Raw genomic sequence first — 11671 nt, forward strand, 5'->3', positions numbered from 1 at the left:
TGAATTGGTGTGGCTGAGACATTTCACTCCGATATCCCTATGACAGTAACCTCCAGCAGAGGACAGAGCAGGCGCTCTGGAGTATCAGTGTCCTTAAATACCACTGCTAACCCCCACAGAGCCTGCTTGCTAATCAGAGGACTAAGCTGTCACTACAATGAATGTTCCAGTATGAAGAAAATAACCATATATAAATCACCTAAAAATATAAATTCCAGTACTGGCATTCTTCCCGCAATACTTCTGTCCAAATAAAATATACATATATTTTACACGATAGGATTCAACTACTGCTTATCAGATTTGAAGTGAAGGAACAAAACATTTTGCCTTCTAATTGAGTTCTCATAGATGCTATTATTTATAACCTATGAAAAATCACTTTGGGGAGTCACATACACAGAACCAGTAAAGTCAAGTCTTTCCTTTGTTTTGCAGGAGTCTGCTTTTTGATGATGAGGATTGGTTTTGGTGAAGGAATAAAGTTAGAATACGCTGTCAACACGATCACCTCAAGAGGTTCTGAAAATGTTTTTTAAAATAAGTAAAAATCCATTCCTCACTGTGCTACTCAGTATACACTCTTGGTGTGGTGGCACTTTTAAGCTTCCAACATTGTCCATCACCTACATAAATAGAAAAAAACCTATTTCCTACTTTAGATAAGCATAATTAAACCAATTGTGTTTTATTTTTACATCTTTATGCTAGACAGCTGCATTAGTTTTGAGTTTGTTTTTTTTCTGAAGTAGGAACAACCCACATCTTAGAACCCAGGCTATACTACCGCACCCAGCAAGCAAACTGGGGCAAATGCTTCCACGCACCCCTCTGAAACATAGTTTGAAGCCACTAGTTACCATTCTGAACTAGTAATCAGCCATCGTACCAGCCACACATCACCAGCACCACAACCACAGATCAGCTCTGACACAACATCCACGTCCCGTTAGCAAGCTCCTATTCATGGGCCCTGTGTTCAATCAGTGTCCACATGTTTTACTACTAACACACTTAATTTATCACCATACAGGACTGTTTCCTATAGTATAATTTCCAAGTGGTTTGTAAAGTTATCAAACCTTTGCTCAAAAATTATTCTATGAAAAGCATTTTGCTATGATGCAGTTATTCTCAAGATCTACCCCAAGGTCTCTCTACCCAAGTCACGCAGGACCTTTAAGTCTACTTTCTACGCTGTTACAAACTTCTATGGAATCTCCATGTCAGACTGCAAGAAGGTACAGCAGGTCCTAGGCAGGCTTCACTTCAAGGTTAGGGCTTCATTAATCCTTCTCTCTTCAAATCCCAACCCTTCAAATACTTGCGGACTTTGTTCCACCATTCACTTCCTTTTGCTTAGCCATCAATCAGGCAAAGGCTTTCTGTCTTTAATTCTTTTACTATCTGAATTAAGGCCAATGGCATCCTGGCCTGTATCAGAAATAGTGTGACCAGCAGGAGTAGGGAAGTGATGGTGCCCCTGTACTCGGTGCTAGTGCGGCCGCACCTTGAATACTGTGTTCAGTTTTGGGCCCCTCACTACAAGAAAGATGTTGTGTTGCTGGAACATGTCCAGAGGAGAGCAACCAAGCTGGTGAGGGGTCTGGAACACAAGTCACATGAGAAGCGGCTGAGGGAACTGGGGTTATTTAGTCTGGAGAAGAGGAGGCTGAGGGGAGCCCTGATCGCCCTCTACAACTGCCTGAGAGGAGGCTGTATCTCCGGGGATCTTATCAATACCTCTTAGGCAGCAGCAGAGGGAGCCAGGCTCTTCTCAGTGGTGCTCAGTGACAGGACATTAGGAAAAACTTCTTCACCAAAAGGGTTGTCAGGCTCTGGAATGGGCTGCCCAGGGAGGTGGTCGAGTCCTCATCCCTGGAGGTATTTAAAAGAAGGATAGATGAGGTGCTTAGGGACATGGTTTAGTGGTGGGATGGCAGGGTTAGGTAAAAGGTTGGACTCGATGATCTCAAAGGTCTTTTCCAACCAAAGTGATTCTATGATTCTAATTCTTCCAAACACATGACAGCCAATGGACAAACTCAGTCCTTCCAACTTGTATTTTTTTAGTAATAAGATATCTGGGATTTCAGGTGCAAGTGTGCAGTGTTTCATGCAGACTTACCTCCATTCATTTGCATATACACAGTAAAGTATACGGTATTTTACTGCCTCGTCACATCCGCGAATACCTATCTTCTGGCCTAGCTTCCACTAGGCTAGTTATAATGAAACACAACCACTGAACTGAGGCAGGGCACAGAGATTCTAACAAATACATTTAAGGGTCAAAACATACCCGCCACACCACAAAACAGCAAACCCGTTATGTTGCATTTGTTTGGCTACTTCATCGCCACCATTTTGGTTACATGACATGCACTGCTACTCATATGAAATAGTGATCTTATGGTAAAAGTGCCGGTGACTCCATCATGTGATGAATCACAGCAGTGAATGTTCTGGCTACAGGAAAGCATCCTTCTGGCACACCTCAAAAGAAGTTGTATGATTTTCATAAAAGACAACAGCAAAAATCATGCCGCGTTGGTTATCCTCACATGTGCATATCCAGCCCAGTGACTGTCCTTAGGCACCTAATCTGGTTGGGGATAAAAAAAAAATACATACACTTGATTTGTCAGTTTTCCCTGACCAAAACAGATTTCCCAACCAAACTTTGAAAAGTAGCCCAATAAACAGAAGAGACAAGGCACGTACTCTAAGCCTGTTTGATATGCTTTACACTGGATTACAGGGATAGTGCGAAAGAACTGGATCTGCATAGGCTAAGATTGTGTAGAGTCAAGAATCTAAAATAAATATACATGCCGTTGGCACAAGCCATTCACATAATGACTCCATTTCAGAATATAGGCACAAATGACAGTTTTTTAACTGAGGCAAAGACACCTGGATGTTTCCCACGCCTCCCTTGCACCTCAAAAAGCACATAACCCTGAGACGGAAATATTTTCTTCTAGCAAGTAAACAACTTATGTTATCTGCACTAATAACAAAGCTTCTTAAAACAAATGAAACTGAACAGCGAACATTAAGGAAACTCTGCTATCCTCTTGGATGCCCAGAGCTAAAATGACCACCAGAATATCTCCTGCAAAGGCTTCATAAATTCACATAATACGTCCCAAAACCTTACCTAAGTCAACAGAGGTTCTGTGCCTACTTTTAGGCCCACAAATAGGCCTGACTCTTTGCCCGCTGACTGGCCCCAGAGCTACTATCTTAGCTCCGTATTGGGAATTTTATAAACATACAAGTTAAGATTTTCAAGGTTAACGCCAGTATTTCATGTTTGTTTTCAGCTGGAGCACCAAAGAAACTACAGTCAACACTAAATGCTTAGAGAATCTCTATGAATATGAAATCTTCTGGTTTAAATGGATTAAAGGAGACAGAGGAACTTTTCTTTAAGTTCATGGATAACATACGGAAGCGTACTTAATTACAGTAATTCTGATAAAAATGCTCAGAACCTACTCAATTCCTACTTAATCAACTTCAAACTTCAGAGAAAATAAGAGCCATGAACTACCCTCCAGAACTGCTAAAAGCACAGAAATACGTAAGATATTACTACAAATTTAAGAAACCTGTCTTTATCCCCAGATTCACAAAACTAAAGAAAATTCAGAGAACAAACAAAGCAGAAAACAAAGGAAGTTACAGCATGGAACAGGTCAACTTCTCCAAAATTAGACACCAGAATACCCTAACCAATGCTATTCCTTATCTATATATAAGCCTATCAGAAAAATGCTGGGAATTTACAATATTTAGAGGAAAATAATGTGATTATTTGTGTCTTTAATTTTTTTATGAGGTATAGGCAGTCAGAAAACACTCAGATTTGTACTGAAGGCAAGACTGAAGAAAAGGTCAGGGAGGTTTGGGGTGGGTTTTTGTTGTTTTCTGGTTTGGTGGGGTTTTTTGGTTGTTTTTTTTATTTTATTTTTTTTTTTACACTAGTAGGGTTGTCCTCTTAGAAACAAAGTGTGAATTTTGAATAGAAAAATATTGGTAACAAAAGGTAACACTTCAATATTTTTGTATTCTTTCAAATAAGCTGTGGATTAACATCACACAGCTTTGGTTTTCATTTCTGAATGCTAAGATCTCCTTTAAGGTCAGGAAGAAATGCTAATGAATCTACCGCAGAAAACATAAGGAAATAGGACAACCTCAAGAATGTAAAAACCAGTGCACCTTCTCCTGCCGAAAACGGCATTTCAGTTAAAAAAACTGAAAGAAAAGTTAAGGTGAAACTGTTTGGCAGAATGAAAGTGAAGTCACAGAGAGATTACTTTGAACAAAATCACCCTGGGTCCTAGTAGTAATACTACTAAGTTGGACGACTTTTTTAAGAAGATCATGGAAACCACGACACGAGGGATCACTAATTAATCCTCCCTCCTTTATATTTACAACCTTTGAAAATAGTACACATCAGCATGCTTCAGGACCAGCTTGCCAGATGGACCTAAAGCCAAGCTATTTGAAATCTAGATTAGAACTTCATTTAGAACAGCGCCCAACATCCTAAACATCAAACGATCACTTTGCGGAAGTCAGAGCAACCCACTTTTCTCTAAATAGTTGAACAGGCAAAAAACCCAACTCACCATTAATTCTCCAAATGACATGAAGAAACCTTCTGCTGGGATACTGCGATACTTTTTATGAAGAAGTATAAACCCATCTCTCCAATTCCTCAATAGACATTGCCAGACTTCTGAAGAGACTACAAAACCTGGATGTCTTCACAATTTTACGAAATGTCAATATATTACCCTAAATGTAGCCTTAATTTAGAACTTTGTACCCTGTTCCATCACACAATACTCTTATACTGGAAAACAATAAAAAAAGATTTTAATTGTCTCTATGTAAATATTTATAAAGATCCATCTGGATAGACAGGCAAAGGAACCCACATAAACCGTGCACACAGGCAACATTCCTGCAATGATTACAAAAAAAACCCTCCCACTACAACATTGCAAATTTTTTTGTTTGTTTTTGACATAAATCCTTGCTAGACAACCTCTTGCACATCATCTTCTCTGCTCACCTCTGCTACAACTTCACTGGGCTGAAAAATAGAAGGCAAATTCCCAAATTGTTGGTCTTAGTGTCTAGAAGACATTTCTAAAAATAAATTACCACAGTACCTGTATGGTATTTTTAGAAACAGTGTGACACTTCAGTTACATAGGAACCTGAATGGTTTCTCCCAAGTATCATTTCTATTTTTGGTTCTCTCCCTTGTGCAGAAATACATTATGCCTGTAAATGCATATTACTGCTGGTAAAAATTGTGAAAAGCAACAGCATTCTTACAATTGCAGTAGAGAGGTAGACCTGGATAACAATTTTTTGCTGGACAAGCTGTTCCTCTTCCTCTCCAACCCTCACACGTGCCAGGAAAGAACCGGGACCTCTCTCATCCACCAGCAATTTCTGCCACACGTGTAGCAGTGAGAATTGCAGTGAACTTGGCCAGTAAGTGGCACCACCTAAAAAGCCTGGGAACAGGGGCTTGCCATTCACAGGAACGTGGCACTGAATACTAGCGATGTACCTACCTTATTTCAAAACACTAACAAAAGAAAAGGTCTGTGAGAACCCGTGCTAAAGCAGCTAATCAGCGAGTCCACCACTTCTCATCGCAACACGTGTCACTTATTGTCCCAAACATCCACGGCTTTATAAGGACACAGAAAAAGACAATCACTATTCCAAAGACAAGAAGTCTAACAAAACAAACCTTCAGAGGTTCCCCCAAGGCAAAGATGTAGAAAGAACACATAACAGACAGTACCTACAGCCTTGCTTGGTTTATGTACCACAGGAGCAACCTTTCCACCTCAGTTTCAGCAGTGGTTCAGTTCGCATACCAGACATGCAAAGTCCACTCCCTCCCATTCTGCAATTGCTCTGGATTTTTTCCATCACAGCTTATCAAGGCTAATTCACCAACAGATGTCCCCCCCAACTTATCTTCCCTCTTTTTCCCCAGAAGAAAACTGCCATAACGTAATATTTTTTTATTGTTGTTAATAGGTACCTGAGCAGGAGCCACTCACCAGTATTTTGTTCTCGGCTTCCCAGAAGATGAAAAACTGTTGTTGAAGTAACCTCAGAGTTCTAACATTCATTATAATTTGTATACAATGAAGTTATTTTCATTACATGCCACAGGTTCTCAGTTTTTAAGTGTTGCTCAAGAACTGAAAAGATTAGGTGATTTCACCAACATCTATACATATGTATATAAAAAAAAAAAAAGGGAAGCAGAAGAGGACAGAGTCCCCAGTTCACTGTGGGAGCGCGGTGGGAGAAGCCAGCTGCAGAACTGCCACCTCCCACTCCCTGCGATAGCACATGCAAGACCTTCTCATGGAAGATACACTCGTAACAACTACGCATTAGAACAAAAAGCAGCACTTCTTTGTGAAGAAAAAAAGTTATTTATATTGGAACTTTTCAGGCGAAGGCTGTCCTCTGTTGAAAATATTGTTTCTAATACCAAGCCAACTTATAGTAACAACAACAAAAAAAAGCTTTCAGAAAAAATACTCCCCCCTTCTCTCTCCTCCCCACCAGTTACCACAGGGGAACACAGAATCTAGTGGTTTTGGTGAAGGCTCCTAAGAACATGCATAAGAATACACGCTTTCTTTGCAAAGAAAATAATCATAAATACAACACTTCAATAACCTACAGTCACTGTTTTAGTGGCCCAACCAGCTTAATTTTAGGTTATACATTCTATAAAGTTTCTACCTCTTCTGACTGAAAAAGATAAAATGTGGAAAATTAAGTTAATATTAGACGCAGTTTCTGAAACTCTACAGCCACAAAACTGTTTATGTGCCTGCATTTGAAGATGAAGAAAGGTATCAGCAACAAACATTATAAACATTAAGGGTTTTTTTCAGAAAGCAGTCACCAAGAATTGTATCAAGACAGCACCCCTAGGAGAGCTGAGTGGAATCAGAAGCAAATGGCAGAAATAGTCAGAGGACAGCCACTCGAGAAGACAAGAACTGAATTTTTAAAAAAAAAAAAAAAAAAAAAAAAAAAAAGCAACCTACCAGCCAGAACACTCTATGAAGAGCAGTAAAACAAAACAAAAACCCAAACCAAAACAACAAAAAACCCAGACCATAACCACCACCCTCACCCCACTGACTGCAGCCAGACAAGAAACAGGTACCTACCACTTCCTACCAGCAGCAGCGAGGAACAGCTTCAGAGCTGCCATGCTTTAGAAGCAGACCTAAATAATAGTTTTCCAAAAGCAGTCCCCCTGACCTCCTGTTGTATGACCTTGCTGGAAAGAAATCTTGGGAGGAAAATCCATCCCTGTCCCCATCAAAGAGCCAAAGTGGGAAGGCAGATGGGTTAAAGCACAGCTCATGCACCAAATTACCGTTCTGTGAAAAGGCAGGCAGCAGGGATTCATTACTACTTTTCAACATTACAATGATTACATTTGTTAAGGAATTGTCATTTCTATCACCCAAACTAATAAAGGACGCATCAGGTAAAGGCCTGTAAATAAAGGTAGATTATACAAGACATATACCTTGCACCTTGTTTTGCTTGTGTTCTATCAGTTGTCATGGAACGTATTTCTACAAGAGAGCGCTAACAGTTGGCCCAGAAAACAGGGAAGTTACAATGATCTCGAGCGGTGTCTTCAGCTACAACCGGACAGATCAGTAAGGCACCTGTAATTCCTTCCACGCTGTCTCCCAAGGTGCATCCTTCCCCCCTTCAGCTGCTTTGTGAAGACTGTAACATTATCGAGTACTGATTTGAGACAAGCAAAAACATAACTGTTCAAAAGAATCTCCCTTTATAGAAAAAAAATCAATTGCAAGTATCTGACTGCAAACTACTTTTATTTCCACTCAGAAAAGAGTAAGACTGTACTCCAAACAGTCTCCAAAACTCCAAAGCTTCTATAAGTACAATAAGCATCTAACTTGCCACATTAAACATACTGAAAATAGTTACTACACACTAACAATAGGCCTGAAATATTCCAAAGCCCAGCAATCTGACCTTTATTCTGATTTGAGCATGAACTTTGCATCCTCTGGATTAAGTTTTAAGAAATACTGCATTACTAAATACCCCACCATCCTTCAACTAGTCAATTATATGCGAGATTAAGCACTTGGTATCAATCAATAAACGTCAACTAGAGATTTACCATTTCTAGGATTAGCTGGATTTAGTCCCACCTGAAACTAGCAATTCCCATACCAAGAGTATCTCCGTATTACCAAGTTTGCTCAGAAATATTAAATCAGTTAATATTTAGTGTAACCAAAACAAAAACCCCTGCATACTCACTGTTAAGCTGCTATCTTCCCCCCCACCCCTTTAACCTTGTTGGCAACCTGAGGGCGTTGCTGCAATGTTTTATCAACCTAACAGCAGCTGCATACAGTTGAACAGGGACACAAATGCAGCACAACTGGACACTCATTTTTGTTTGGATTATTTTATTTCCTTACTTTTAAAAAGCTCGCTCTCCTTCAAGGAAGCGACACCACTTATGGGTAAATACCACAAAATTTGGGGTAGACGTTATACCGAGATGAAAGACTTGTTACATGACACTGCGCTGCACGCTAGGTAACACCACTGACCCCGTGACTATCATGCTCTTTGCAGTTTTTTGAAAACACGCACATCAGAAGTTTATGCAAACTCATTACATGGTCTTTCTTGACAGACAGCTGTGATTTGAGCATCAAATTACACCCCGCAGTATTACAGTATTGCTGCACTGTGGAGACACACTGTACTTGTGTCCGACTTTACGCAACGGGGGGAAGCCAAGAGTGACCATTTCACGCCCTCGCCTGTCAAGGAGAAGCCTTTCTACAGGTCTGTGAACAGCATGGGCACGGCTTTCCTACCATCCCTGCCTCTGTGACCTATTAACGGACACAAGTTTTGATTTAAGGAACACAACATACACAGGTGTGAAAGCGTACATGCCTTCTTTTTTTTTCTTTTTTAAATTAAGCACAAAACCAATATTTTTTCATGACACTACAGGCTACCTGAAATCCTTTAACCCAGATAGCCCAGCAGTATCTTTATGCGTATCAGCCAGAGCAACCAACATTCACAATTTGCTTGGGTAACTTAAGCTCTTTTTCTAGTAGCTATATGAAGTTTGCATCTACATTGGAAAAAAAAAAAAGCAGCAAGAAGTGTTAATTACCAAAAATCAGCATATTTAGAGTGCTCAAGAAGATAACTCAACACATTTTTAGTGAAAATAGACTTGGTTTATTTCACCAGGGATTTCCTTACACCCTGAAGTTGGGTGGACACTAGTTTCACCTGAAGGAACCGGGCTTTGGAGGCTATGCCAACGTAAACCAGTCTCAAAGTCAATTTAAGTGAGTGCAACATTGTTCAGATATAACCTAATTTCATTAAATGATTTTCCTCCCCATCTCTGAATACATAATGCAGTATAGTCACAATCCAGAGCGCAGAGGGAAATAATTCAATTTCGCTTAAAATAACTAACATTTGAGTCGTGCATTTGGTATTAAAATAATAGAGGGAATAGAACAAGTATCTTAAGGCAGCCCTCTAACAGCCACATCGCTTGAACTTTGTTGAAGACAGAAAGTTGTCTGAAGAATGTAAAAACGTGAGGAAGGTGAGTTATCGACTAGCCAAACGCACGTGGCCAGTCAGCAAATGTTCAAAGACCTTTAATTCAAACCAACTTCAGGTGAAACTGCACAGCAAGTGACACAACTACCCCGTATTCTCCCCAATTTTATGTTTTCTGATCTTTTGCAAGCTGGTAAAAGTCTGAAGCGTTTGAAATGAATAACTGTGCGTAAGCACTTGTGTGTTTTATTACCATGGAGAATTTTATTCCCTTTTCAATTCGGTTTTCTCCAGAAGTGACTTCAAAAGGCTTGAATAAAAAAAAGTATCCATGCTAGCCGGTTCTGCTAATACTTGCAAGCATAAACACAAACTATTCCACAAGAAAATTCCACTGACAACCCTTGAATTCAGTATCCATATTGAAATTCGGCCTACACTGTTATTTTAAAGTGGAAGGCATTGCCACTATTGTTTAACATCCTGTTTATTCAATTGCTGATGCTCCTTTTTCAATCAATTGTTGCTGTACTAAACAACCTCAGAAGGATGCTCTAAGCCATCAGTGCCTTTTCCTCCTACTAGCCAGGTCATCTGGTGAGGTTTCAAGACAGTAGTATGGTCTTTTAGCATTCACTCAAGAACTTTCTTACACATTTTCCTAGGCATATTCCTTCAAGTGCTACTCAGTATAAACGCAGATGCTGGACTTCATGAAACTTAAAAAAAAAAAAAAAAAAAAAAAAGAAAAAAAAGTCACAGTAGTAGACCTTTGCTCCAAATTTGTTACAATTATATTTGCCAAGGATTTTTTTAATATAACCCCCCCACAGATTAGAGAAAAAAATAGGAAAAAAAAAAAAATCTATAAACTGAAAAGTTTCATTGGTGACATTAATAATAACTTTTTTCCCCCTCCACAAAACTCATGTTCCTTGCCTAATTTTTTTTAATTAAAAATTCAATTTGAATGAATTCCAGACATCAGAAGAAACTATTTTAAGACAGTATTTTCAAGATTAACAACTCTGAATCTGGTTGTAATTCTTGTATAACTCTGCACCGCATCCCTCTGCAGTTACATTAGACAGGTTTGCAACATCAGCTTTGATTCTAAGTCAGTGTAATAGGATTGTCACACTGCACTGCTCCTCCACGCACTCCGCTTAAACTCCTCTCCAATAAGAAAATTGCTGCATTTTCTCTGCATCCCAGTGACCCACTAAAAACTTCTCCAGATCTATTCTGCACTGTCTGATCAGTCCATTTATTCCGCCCTCAAATCACCTGCCTTGCGCAAGTCAGGTAGGAAGGGATTCTCTGCAGAAGAATCGCATCAAGTAACCAAAACTCTGAAGCACTTTACTCTTAACTGTGAAGAATCTTCTCTTCAGAGATTTGTTTTACAATTTGAACAAAAAATTATTTTGCCACTTGCATTAAAAAAAATAATGTATTGCACAAACTTCTCAGGAAAAGGTACGGTTCTGTGGCAGAGTTCCAGAGATGCTTATCAGCCTCTTAAGAGTGTTTGTCCCATGTGTTAATTCATTAATCTATACAACATGAAATGGCTTCTTACTCTAAAATCTGGTGCACATTCATTCCCCATATGCGTCTGAAAGCTAAGTTCCATGACACAATCTTCATAATTAAATTATGCAGTAGAAGGGGGGGGCGGGGGGGGGCAGGAATTGGAGTAGCACTGCAAATGAGATTTTCCTTAAAGGGCCAGGGTTGTACAACACGGATGGGATCCTACATTGACATACCACTTGGTTTTTTCATCGCCGCCGTGACTTGTCAGTTTGTTGCCCGCACCACCCCAGCAGAACTATTTCCAGCAGAGCAAAGGTTACATATCAGCCAGAAGAGGAAAGAAAACTTTCTAGGTTTCGGATAAATCGCATCGGTCGAGGTGATGCTCATCGCTGCAACCTGATGTAACGCAAAACTCGGTCAGAGAAACCGCCGGACCCCGAGGCGGCCG

At 39.8% G+C, this 11671-nt stretch overlaps 1 protein-coding gene across 4 annotated transcripts in view; it reads right to left on the reverse strand.

Annotated features, from left to right (window-relative positions):
• ZNF644 (zinc finger protein 644) overlaps positions 1–11671 on the reverse strand; it is a 77302-nt gene that overhangs the window by 37766 nt on the left and 27865 nt on the right. For 3 of the 4 annotated variants that reach the window (XM_035900923.1, XM_009645506.2, XM_035900920.1), the window contains exon 1: positions 11454–11665. The exons of the other annotated variant lie outside the window; for it this stretch is intronic. The gene's annotated coding sequence lies outside the window, so the exon portion shown is untranslated. Of the gene's footprint in view, positions 1–11453; positions 11666–11671 lie in introns of those variants that run through there. 4 annotated transcript variants of the gene reach the window in all.

This window comes from Egretta garzetta, unplaced genomic scaffold (assembly GCF_000687185.1).
Source record: "Egretta garzetta isolate BGI_Z169 unplaced genomic scaffold, ASM68718v1 scaffold568, whole genome shotgun sequence".
NCBI lineage: Eukaryota > Metazoa > Chordata > Aves > Pelecaniformes > Ardeidae > Egretta > Egretta garzetta.